Source organism: Gekko japonicus, unplaced genomic scaffold, assembly GCF_001447785.1.
Source record: "Gekko japonicus isolate JY-2015 unplaced genomic scaffold, Gekko_japonicus_V1.1 scaffold1193, whole genome shotgun sequence".
In the NCBI taxonomy this organism is placed as follows: Eukaryota; Metazoa; Chordata; class Lepidosauria; order Squamata; family Gekkonidae; genus Gekko; species Gekko japonicus.
The window spans coordinates 448277-459032 of NW_015164222.1; the positions used below are offsets into that span (position 1 = coordinate 448277).

Sequence of the window (10756 nt, forward strand, 5' to 3'; positions counted from 1 at the left end):
GATACGGCGGAACTCATAAGTCACTCAATCGGTGCAGAGTTTTCCCCCGCACGATCGACTTCATCGGCATCGATGCTCGTAGACCTGGCCGACACCGATGGCCGTCGATACCGACCGAGGCATAATGTGGAGCGACACCAACCCTCCCAGTTGATCCCGGCTGTCGATACCGATGTCTCTGCCTATCGCCATGCAGCCCAAGGGCACGCTCATCCTAGGCCACGGAGCCGATCTCCTCGGTCTTATGGTCCACCACTTTCATGGGATGAGAGGCAAATGAGATATCTTTATGGGCCTTACCACCCTCCAATGCCATGGCTCCAGCATGCTTCATATCAGGATTGGGACCGTTATTCTGTTCAATCTCACCACAGATCTCGGTCACCTGCCAGGTCTCGGCCTCCTGCGACAATTTCAAGGCCTCCTGACAATCCTCCTCCATTGACCCTAGAGACGCAATCGGTGGTCCCTACGCCGAAGCCTGCGGCTCCTCCAGTGCCACTCGTCCATATCACCCCTCAGACTGATTCAGAGCAAGACTCATCGGACGAGGTGGACGAGGGTTCAGATTCAGATGATTCCGTGGTGCCTACGTCTCCGGATCACGTCTCCCCTACTCCGGATGTTGCCCATGACCTGCCTATCTCTCCTTCGGATAATATGCATGCTTACGCGGACCTTATCAAACGAATGGCCGTGGGGTTGAATCTCTCTGTCACTCAGAAACCTCCCCAGTCTACTGACACGTTATATGACGTGGTTCAAATGGACACTTCCTCTGTCATTGCCCTCCCTATGTCTTCCGTTTTGGTCGAGGCCGCTAAATCACCGTGGAAAAATCCCTTTTCTGCTCCAGTATCCACACGAAAGCTGGATCACATGTATAAGATCCAAGATCCAGAGGCAGAGTTTTTGATGACTCATCCAGCTCCTAACTCAATGATTGTAACATCTTCGTCTAAGTCTCGACGTACTCACACTGCTCCGTCGGATAAAGAGGGCAAAAAGCTTGACACCTTTGGCCGCAAGTTTTATTCGTCAGGCGCATTAGCTGTCAAACAATCCACGTACTTGGCTTGCATGGGCCGTTACCAATATTCCCTCTGGGAAAAGCTGACTGATCTGATTAACGCCATTCCGCAGGACCACCAGGGTGAGATTAAATCTCTTCAAAAAGAGGGCCTAATAGTGGCGAAACAGCAGCTTACGACATCTAAGCATGTTCTGGAAGCTTCTTCACGCACTATGACTTCCGCCATTGCATTGAGACGCCACTCGTGGCTTCGAAGTACTGCCCTTCCTTTTGACACTAGGTCACAAGTTGAAGACATGCCTTTTGATGGTCTCGGTTTGTTCCATTCCAACACCGATACCTCCCTCCAAGAGCTTGACAAGAGCATTAAGGCTTCCAGGGCTCTGGGAGTGTCTTCTTCAAATAGACAGCCACAGCGGTCCCGCACATGGCCAAGGCCGTGGCAACGGCGAAATCAGACGCACCAATCTCCAGAACCTAGATGGCGCCCTAGGAATTACTCCGGATCCCAGAGGCAGACCTACCAAAAGCCAAGATTCGGCACGACTCAGCAACAACCTCGTGCCAAACAACCTAAACAACCCTCCAAGCAGGGTTTTTGACTTCCTTATCCCCGAGTCAGCTCCCAGCCTTGTTTTGACCCGTCTCTCTCCATTCCTCCATGTATGGCGTACTATTACCTCCGACCAATGGGTCCTCTCCATCTTGACCAATGGATACAGGATTCAATTCCAGCAGAACCCCGAAATACCAGTCTTCGTCCGTACACCTCCCTCCCAACCCCTCCTTCGGGAGGTTTCCCTCCTTCTGCAGAAAGGGGCTATAGAACCTGTGCCCCTACACCTCCAAGGGAAGGGGTTTTACTCCCGATATTTTACTGTCCCAAAACGGGACGGAGGGTTGCGGCCCATCCTGGATCTCCGTGGCCTAAACCTCTATGTGGCGTACAGACGTTTCCGCATGACATCACTTCAGCAAATCATGCCGTTGCTCCGCCAAGATGTGTGGATGGCTACCCTGGATCTTCAGGACGCCTATTTTCATCTTTCAATCCACCCTTTCCACCGTCAATACCTTCGGTTTGCGATAGGCCGGGAGCATTTTCAGTATACTGCCCTCCCGTTCGGACTGTCGTGTGCCCCACGGGTGTTTACAAAGACCATGGTCGTGGTCGCGGCCTTCCTGAGGCTCCAGGGGATTTCGGTGTATCCTTACATCGACGATTGGCTGGTCGTCGCGTCGTCAAGACAGATACTAGAAGCCAACGTCTCCTTCACATTGTCCCTGCTGTCCGAACTGGGCCTTCAAGTCAATCCGTCCAAGTCCCATTTTTCCCCAGTCCAGCGTATCCAATATATAGGAGCGATACTCGACTCCCAAGACTGCATGGCCTATCTTCCCCCGGACAGGGCAGAAGACATAATCGCTCTGGCTTGTCGGGTGTGCACACAGCCAACCGTCACGGCCTACGACGTCCAGAGGCTTCTAGGGCTCATGGCTGCAACGAATGCAGTGCTACTGTTTGCGAGACTCAAAATGAGGAAACTACAACTCTGGTTCCTCCAATCGTACAAGCCGCACATGGAGGCACGTGCCGTCATCCTCTCTCCCCCATCCTACGTCAGAGACGCCGTCCGCTGGTGGACTGTGCCTTCCAACCTCCTACAAGGGGCCCCGTTTCACCTCCCTTCCCCGGAAATCGTCCTTACTACCGACGCTTCCATGACTGGTTGGGGCGCTCATTCCATGGGATGCTCCATAGGGGGCACATGGGATCACAGTCTACGAAAAAACCATATCAACTACCTGGAACTCCTGGCTGTTCAAAATGCAGTGACCAGCTTCCTCCCTCTACTCAGAGGGAAATGCGTCAATATTCTGACCGACAATACTACGGCAATGTCTTACATAAATCGCCAAGGCGGGACGGTTTCCAGGCGTCTATGCAAACTAGCTCTACATCTGTGGGAATTCTGCACAGCCAACGAAGTTTTCCTGGTGGCAACTCACATACCGGGAGAGCAGAATATAGAGGCAGATCATCTCAGCCGCTCTGGCCTCAGTCTTCACGAGTGGGGAATACGACCACATTACCTGCTCCCAGTTTTCCAGTTGTGGGGCACTCCCCAAGTCGACGTTTTTGCAACGACTCAAAACAACACATGTCGTCTATTTTGCAGCAGAGGAGGGTACGATGCCCAGTCATTAGGAGACGGTCTCCTGTACCCATGGTCTCAGAAACGCCTCTATATGTTCCCCCCTCTTCCGCTGATCCTCAGGGTGGTGCGCAAGATCCTCAGGGACAATGCACACGTGATACTAATAACGCCCTGGTGGCCCAGGCAACCCTGGTTTTCCACCCTCCTCGACCTGTCCCGAAAAACCTTCTACCACTTCCCTGTCGTTCCAGACCTACTTCACCTCCACAACTCCCCGGTGCTTCATCACGACGTGAAAGCACTGAAGCTGACGGCGTGGCAAATACTTCCAAGGGATTCTCCGCTCGCATCGCGCATGTCCTTTTGAATTCAAGGAAACAGTCCACGCGCAGGTCTTACGCCCAGAAATGGACTAAATTCTGCTCCTTTATTGGGGCTGATGCCTCCCGGGCAACCACTGCGGGTCTGGAGAAAATTTTTTCATTTATTTTATCCCTCGCTGACTCGGGGCTCTCCCACTCCTCGTTGCGTGTTTATTTGGCTGCATTGTCAGCTTTTCATGTTCCAGTTGATGGTTATTCACTGTTCACCCATCCAGTTACCAAACGCTTCCTGAAAGGTTTACTTCGCCTTTATCCTCCACTCAAGTCTCCGCCTGTGCCTTGGGACCTTCCCCTGGTCCTGCGCCAACTTACACGGAAGCCGTTTGAACCTCTGGCCACATGCGAACTGCGTCTCCTAGCGTGGAAGACAGCATTTTTGGTTGCAATTACGTCGGCCAGGAGAGTTGGAGAGCTCTTAGCGTTCAGGCACGATGCTCCTTACCTTTCCGTACTTCCTGACGGAATCAGATTGGTACCGGACATTTCGTTCCTGCCTAAGGTAATTTCTGAATTCCATCTGCAAGCTGAAGTCTTCTTGCCGACTTTCTTTCCAAATCCAGTATCTGCTGAGGATAGATTACTGCATACACTGGATGTCAAGAGGGCTCTCTTGTTCTACCTGAAAAGGACACATCCAACTAGGAAAGATCCCCATCTATTCCTTTCATATGCGTCACCTCGCCTGGGGTCTCGTATAACAGCCCAGCGTCTATCCAAGTGGATAGTGGACTTGGTTTGTCTTTGCTACCTCCTGGCAAAACAGCCGTTGCCTGGTCCCATCAGAGCTCACTCCACTAGGGCTCTCGCGACATCTACAGCTTTTCTGAAAGGTGTGCCAATACATGACATCTGCAAAGCTGCCACGTGGGCTACCCCCAATACATTTATCAGGCACTACGCCCTCGACGTCCGACGCACCAATGACAGCATCGGCCGTCACGTTTTGTCTTCAGCCCAGCGATGAACATCCTGCCAGCACCCTCCTCCAGGTAGGATATGGCTCGCTAGTCTCCCATTGGTGTGAAGCACAGAGACCACGAAGAAGATAAACAGGTTGCTTACCAGTAACTGGTGATCTTCGAGTGGTCATCTGTGCATTCACACCACCCGCCCTCCTTCCCCTCTGCTGTCAGCTCCTGATTTTTTGATAGGTGTTGATTGGCGGCGGTGCTTTGAAGGAACTGGCGGGATCTCCGCGCCCGTCCCCTCTGGGCATGCGTGCTGGGGTTCCTGCGCATGCTCAGTGGGACTCGCGCGAAAATCCTTTGAAACATAGCTTGCTACGGCACCGGTTGGGTCAGCGCAGGCGCACTAAACCCATTGGTGTGAATGCACAGATGACCACTCGAAGATCACCAGTTACTGGTAAGCAACCTGTTTTTTTCCTTGGCTTGGTCCCTGCAACACCCATTCTTCATATGCCAGGGGCAGTTGGGGGGTATTCTTTTAAAAAAGATATACGATAATATGTGTATAATGATGTGTCAATTACTATTTTTTCAAAAAAACCCCTCAAGAAATCCCCCAGTGGTATGGGGGGCACAGCTGCTTTCCGGAACTGAGGCAGGGAAAAGGGCATGAATGTGGACTAGGACTGGGAAGATCTGGATGTAGGGCTTCTGGGAGTAGCTGTTACCATGCTATGGATCACCATCTAATGGTTAGGATTAATGAACCTTGCTATTCAGGAGAGGAAGGGCTAGAAATCAAATCAAAACAAAACAATCAATAATAAATGGGTCCCGCCCTGGCTTTCCCAAAACTTCACAGCAAACTATGTTAAGGAAAGATTGCAGAAAATATGAAGAAACTCTAGAAGGTGCATGATAGCACCACAATACTGTGGGGAAAACCACTGTTTCCCAACAGCATCTTTCCCAGGGTAACCAAATCCAGTTTGCGAAATTCCAGGAGATTTGGAGGTGGTACCTGGGGAGTGCAGTGTTTGGGAAGGGGATGTGATGCCATCGAGCCCACCCTCCAGGCGAACGCTGGTCCCCATCTTGAGGTTGGTGTAACTTACATTCAAAAACTTCCGGTATATGGATTTGACTCCCCTCCCCCGCACCCCCGGTAGCTGCTTTGAAGATCAGGGGAGAATGTTTAATTCTTTCCACTCATGCCTCTTCCACAAGTCCAGTGCAGCAACTGGCTCTAATAAAGAAACTGCATAGATCATAGGGTTGCCAGTCCTCAGGTGGGGCCTGGAGATCTCCTGGAATTACAACCAGTCTCCAGATGAGAGAGATCAGTTCCCCTGGAGAAAATGGCTGCTTGGGAGGGTGGGCTGTGTACCCAGGACATCCCTCCAGTCCCCAAGCCCCGCCCTCCCCAGGCTTCACCCCCAAAATCTCCAGGTATTTCTCAACTCAGCGCTGGCAACCTGAATTTAGATTCGGGCACCTGAACCAAGAGCCAATGGCAGCTTTGGAGAGGCATTTTAAATATAAGGCAGAGATGTTCTGCCAGGCATTTGGTTGAGGACGGTGACAGTTTACATCCTGGTTGGCACCTTGCCTCACCTGAATCTCCTACTCCCCTTGAGTTATTCCCTCCCCATGCCCACAAAACACTCACAATCCAGGACTGGGAGGGCGCTACAAAATATAAATTCACCATTTGTTTTACCCGTGTATATCATGTTGGGAGAGTTTTATAGTTTTAATTATTTTAAATTTGTCCACCGTCTAGAGCCCCACATTTGTGGGGATTAGACAATCCATAAATGCAATAAATAAATAAATAAATCATGAAAGAAGCACGAGAGGAAAAGGTGAAACACTTGCTTTCCCCCAGCAATCCTTCCTGATTCTTCAACGCAGCCGCCCCACCCTGAGGCAAAAAATTTGCATTTTAAATTAAAATATTTTGGTCACAGTTGTTTGCCAGTCAGTCAATGTTTATTATGGTCAAAAACCAGCATAAGGTCAAAACATCTCTTAAAACCATCTAATACTCATAAAACTTGGAGCTAAAAAAAAACTATTAAGATAATTCCAAACATTTCCGCTTTCTAATTCCTATAGTACAAAATTTTGCTACTGCGCATCTTCTAAGAGATATTTCCAGAGTATTTCAGACCTAAAGTTCATATAATACTTCAGTGGTATGAATTTAGAGAGGAGTGGAATAATTAATTGCAATCTTTCTTCTTGATAAAATTCACAATGCAGGAGAATATGTGTAACAGATTCAATCACATTTCCAGAACAGGGACTGTGTCCGATCCCACAGCTATCAATCCAATACACGTTTGAAGCAAAGTAATATTTATTGAAGCTATGATGAAGCTGGAACAAGTGCACTGTTTAGAATAACCACAACAGTCAGGGCAAGGAATAATAAAGCAATTTCATAAAAGCAATAACCAATGGACATGGTTCCCGCTCCTGCGGTTATGCTGTCAGATTCGCGCCTAAAGCCTGGGAAAGAAACGGTTTTCTAAATGATAAACAATTATGCTCATCTCACACTCTAGTTCATTATAGACTAAGCGAAGCCGACTCTCCACCACCTGTGACCTTGCAGATTATGATAGTTCAAAGCAGCATTAGCGTACAGGAAAAGGAATGCATGATACCATGAGACAAGAAAGTGTTCTCTGCAGCCGAGCGAAGGGGGGGGGGGAAGGGAGACCAAGGGAAGACATTTCAGATACACACAAATCTCTTTGGCAGCTCGCTGACAGACTGTTAAATAGTGGGTTTAACATGGCAGAGGCTAAGGCAGAGTGATTTCAATAAGTAGCAGTTTATTGCATCTCAACAGGGAATGCTTTACATGGGGCAACTGCCCAAACTATATACACCTAAGCTACTCCCAGCCCCCATGCGATTGGTGAGTTCAAATGGCTTCCAGGCTCCAGGTTGGCTGGCTGCCCTCAGGCAAGTTCCAGGATCCTGTATGCCTTTGTTCTGGGGCTTCAAGCTCCAACTAGGTGGCCTGCCCAGGCAAGCCCAGACATGTCTCCCCACGCTCCATCTAGGTGACCTGCCAGACAAGTCCAGGCCTGCCTCCTTATGCTAGCAACTAGATCCATTCTCCATGAATTGCTGTTATCTTCTTTTGAAGCCATCTAAAAGCCATTTGAAAAAGACTAGAAAATTTCCTGGAAGGTAGGTGTTGTTACCAGCTTTTAGCTACGATACCTACATATTCAGAGGCAAATCTTGATTCTTTCACACCTGTCTTTCATTTCAGATGAGCCTAAACAGCTAGGCCACCCTGTGGAACTGAGAATAATTCACTTCAGCCCACCCAGACTGACAGCCAGGGGAGGAGACTCTCAGCCAGGTCTAAATGCTCTGGGCTATTAGTCCAGGTTAACTTGCATGAAGCAGCAAGTTTTAAGGTCATTTAATTTTTTTACACTTTATAATGACCACAGCAATAATATCAGCACAGCCTTAATCGTCACCCCCTCCCTTTAAAGAAAAAGAGCTCATGTCCTGGCTATGCAAACTTAGTACTTTAGCCCACTACAATGCAGTACAATAGTTGCTCAGTGTGTAAAACTTGTGTGGCCCCCTTTATGACACCCCTGGATTAGGAAGGGTGAAATGTTGATTGTGGCCCACTGGTAGTGGACAGCTGGCCAGTTGCTGATGAACCAGAGTGCTTAAAATTTTGTTGGTATTCTTGATTTTATTTTACACAGAGCGGATCTTGTTGAGGTGCTTCCTATGTTTTTAAGCAGGAGTCTACACTCAGCGCCACAAATCAGTTACCCCTTAGCTGTTGAGAAAGACCTTGGAACAACATAAGACAGAGGTTGTCCCATCCCTGGCCTACAGCATGAGCTGTCTTTTCCTGGTGGTGGAAAGTGCCATCCAGTTGTAGTTGACTTATGGTGGCCCCATAGGGTATTCAAAGCAAGAGACCAACAGAGGTGGCTTGCCTTTGCTGGCCTATTTGAAGCAACACTGGACTTCCTTGGTGGTCTCCCATCCAAGTACTAGTCAGGGCTGAGCCTACTTAGCTTCCAAGATCTGACGAGACTGGAGTAGCCTGGGCCATCCGGGTCGAGAAGGTCTTTTCCTAGACTTTTCATTTTTCTAGCTGGTCTGCGGTGGCTCCAGACCACGTTATGCTGGATAACTTTTTACAGTTATCTACTTCAGACCTTTCATCAGAGCAATAATAAGAAAAACGATGGCACGTTTCTGTCTTTTAAGTCTTCTCCATTGTCTTTTTTAAATAGCTCTGTTCCTTTCCATCAGCTCATTAAATGTCAGCTTATTGTTCCTTCTACAGCACACAGAAATAATTTATGTCACGCACACAGAATGAGACAGTGCCAAGCATTTGGGACAATTGGGGGAAATGATTCACAGCCAGCAACTAGGGCCAAGGTCTTTGGGTTTTCCTGCCACATTCTGAAGAACGATGCCCCTATACTTATCCTCTGGCCGTTTACAAAGGTGAGAGTGGACTCTCCCTTTGGTGGCCACCGTTTTCAGCAAATAAACATCCAGTTTGGAAGAGAACAAGAAAACAATGTTATTGGTCTATTAAAACTTCCCACTGGTTTTGTTAGGAAAGAGTTAAGCACATGGTGGTGGAACAGTCCTACTCTGGCCTGCAGGGCCTGTTTCACCCTGCCCTCCTGACTTTTCCCAACACCTGAAAGGGCTTTTCACCTTGACACCTCTGAGGAAAGGGGGGGTGGGGAAGGAGAGAATGAAGAGTGCAGGTCTGGTGCGTTGGCTTAAGGACTGGATGCTTGACTGATGTGTTATCTTGATGGGTGGCTGGAAGACTTGATGGCTCGCTGATGTCACCGGGCACATCTCTTTTGCTTTAGGCTGGAAAGGAATGCAGTGGTTAAGTGCACGGACTCTAATCTGGGAGAACCGGGTTTGATTCCCCACTCCTCCCCTTGCACCTGGCTGGATGACCTTGGGCAAGCCATAACTCTGGCACAGCTGTTCTTGAAAAAGAGCAGTTTCTGTTAAAGTTCTCTCAGCCCCACCTACCTCACAGGGTGCCTGTTGTGGGGAGGGGAAGGGAAAGGAGTTTGTAAGCCGCTCTGAGACACCTTTGGGTAGTGAAGGGCGGGGTATAAATCCAATCTCTTCTTCTTCTCTTCTTATGGTGATGTTAATACGTGAGGGTGGGTGGGGGGAATGCCTGCGTGATGGAGAAGGAAGCTTCTCGTGGCGTCTGGGTATGAACTTTCTTGTCCTTGCTGCAAAGCATATGGTTTCCTTCTGTGGTCTGCTGCTCTTTCTACGTGCTTGATGGTCAGGGCTGCTGGTCTGCAATCTGGCGCTGACATGGCTGTGGAAGCGCAGGAGCAAGAGGCTCCTTGTAGTCCATGGGTCCACGTCTGTCTGGGCGTGTTGCTCAGGCACAAGGTTCCCCTTGGCAAAAGCACATGCTTTTAATCCAGTGTAAGGGCACTGCATTTGGGCTACAGTACTGTCCATGGCCTTGACCACACACTAAATCTTTCCACAGTTCAGCGAAGCAGTCATATTTAAGAGCCTTGCATGATGCCATTTAAAGTGGCTGCATGGCAACACTCTGTTTAGGATTGCAGGGCTAAACACAGGCTTCAGGCTGCAGTCCTAAGAACACTTTCCTGGAGTTTGTCCCACTGAATAGAATGGGCCTTCGCTTAAAATGGCTCCCCAAGTCTCCCCTTAAATTCATCAGGATTGAAAGTGCTTAACTTTGTCTGGTTGGTACCCTAAACCAAGAGCGTCTTGATGGATTGGGGCCTATGTTTATTCTTTGCAACTGTACCCAGCCCCCAGAACTGATTCATATAAGGGTTTTTCTGCATTGAACTGGAAATCTCTCAGTTGAATTGAACTTGAGCCTGAACTGAAGCCTTAAACACAGAATGTGGTGACGGGTTCAAGGTAAATTGAGAGCCAGTTTGGTGTAGTGGTTAAGTGCGTGGACTCTAATCTGGGAGAACCAGGTTTGATTCCACACTCCTCCACTTGCACCTGCTGGATGACCTTGGGCAAGCCATAGTTCTGGCACAGCTGTTCTTGAAAAAGAGCAGTTTCTGTCAGAGGTCTCTCAGGCCCACCTGCCTCACAGGGTGTCTGTTGTGGGGCGGGGAAGGGAAAGGAGTTTGTAAGCTGCTCTGAGACTCCTTTGAGTAGTGAAGGGCGGGGTATAAATCCAATCTCCTCCTCCTCCTCCTCCTCCTCCTCCTCCTCCTCCTC

General features: G+C 49.1%; 1 protein-coding gene across 1 annotated transcript in view; it reads left to right on the top strand.

Annotated features, from left to right (window-relative positions):
- Positions 1-10756, top strand: part of VWF (von Willebrand factor) — a gene marked incomplete at its 3' end in the record, with an annotated part of 203024 nt that overhangs the window by 65512 nt on the left and 126756 nt on the right. The gene's annotated exons all lie outside the window — the stretch shown is intronic.